The sequence below is a fragment of the Octodon degus genome, unplaced genomic scaffold, assembly GCF_000260255.1.
Source record: "Octodon degus isolate 3935 unplaced genomic scaffold, OctDeg1.0 scaffold00127, whole genome shotgun sequence".
In the NCBI taxonomy this organism is placed as follows: domain Eukaryota; kingdom Metazoa; phylum Chordata; class Mammalia; order Rodentia; family Octodontidae; genus Octodon; species Octodon degus.
Window position 1 is genome coordinate 7183701 of NW_004524703.1, and position 1241 is coordinate 7184941.

Sequence of the window (1241 nt, forward strand, 5' to 3'; positions counted from 1 at the left end):
CACACTAACCAGGACTACAAGTACAGCACCATTTGACTCAGGACAGAGATGTGGGGTTTTGTGAACCATTTCTATTTCTAACTTTTGGAAACTGATGTTTTCCCCAGGCCATCTTAATGGTGCTGCTTCAATCACATGTCAGCTAAAAAGGACAACTGGCACACCTCCAACTAAACCCTCCTGTAGCCTAGACAGTGACGTGGTCACACTGGAAGACTTTAAAACTGCAGGTCCTTGTGGATCAACCACAGGGTATCCTTCAAAATTTTCTTCAAACATGCCTCTCCTTCAGGAGTCAAAGTCACCTTCACAACATCAGAGATCCCATTCTGTCCTAGGACACAAGGGACACTAAGGAAGACATCATCCTTGATTCCATAGAGCCCCTTAATCATGGGAGAAATTAGATGCACCTCCTAAGGTTCTTCATTATACTTTCTGCCAAATCTGCCACGGATAGTCCAATGGCCCAGGATGTATAGCCTTTTAGTTTGATCTCTTCATAAACACTGTCAACGTCCTATTTGTGAACCTCTTTCCAATGCTCCTTATCCCCATCAGTTCCCAACTCAGGGTGCAGATTCATGGTGACACCAGCAACATTCACGCCACCCCACACAGAGACACTGGAGTTTCTGTGTTCCCTGAAGATCCAGCCGTGGCAGCCCAGTGGGTGCATGCCCAGCCTTTCCCCCATCAGGTAGCTGAACTGGGCTGAATCCAGGTTGCAACCACTGCACATAACATGGTTCTCGGGAAAGTTGCCTATCTTCCAAGCCACGTAGGTCAAGTTGCCTATCTTCCAAGCCACGTAGGTCAAGATATCCATGGGTTGGACACAAGTAACTTGCAGTTGGGACTGTACTTTACAACATTAGGAATGATGAGCTTGAAGATGTTCACATTATGCGTCACCAAATTAAGACAGCTCTCTCCCTCTTGGTGATGTGCCCCAGCAGTGATAAGAACCCGTTTGGAGTTTGCGATTACATTATAGTCTTTGCCAGGGACAATTTTTGTTGTCTTGAGGAAAAGGCTGCATGCTGGAGATCCAGCATCTCTCCCTTCAATTTGTCTTCCATGAGGTCTACAAGAGCAAGTTCATCTGCCAAGTCCTTCATTAAGATACTGATGGCACAGGACATGTCAGCAGGACCAACCCTGACAACTGTGATCTTATTCTGGGGCACCTGTTCCTCCTTAAGGAGATTCACAATCAGCTGATCCTTGAGACCAGCCAT

At 46.5% G+C, this 1241-nt stretch overlaps 1 pseudogene; it reads right to left on the reverse strand.

Moving 5' to 3' along the window:
• Positions 1–218: 218 nt before the first annotated feature.
• LOC101581973 lies at positions 219–1241 on the reverse strand (annotated as a pseudogene).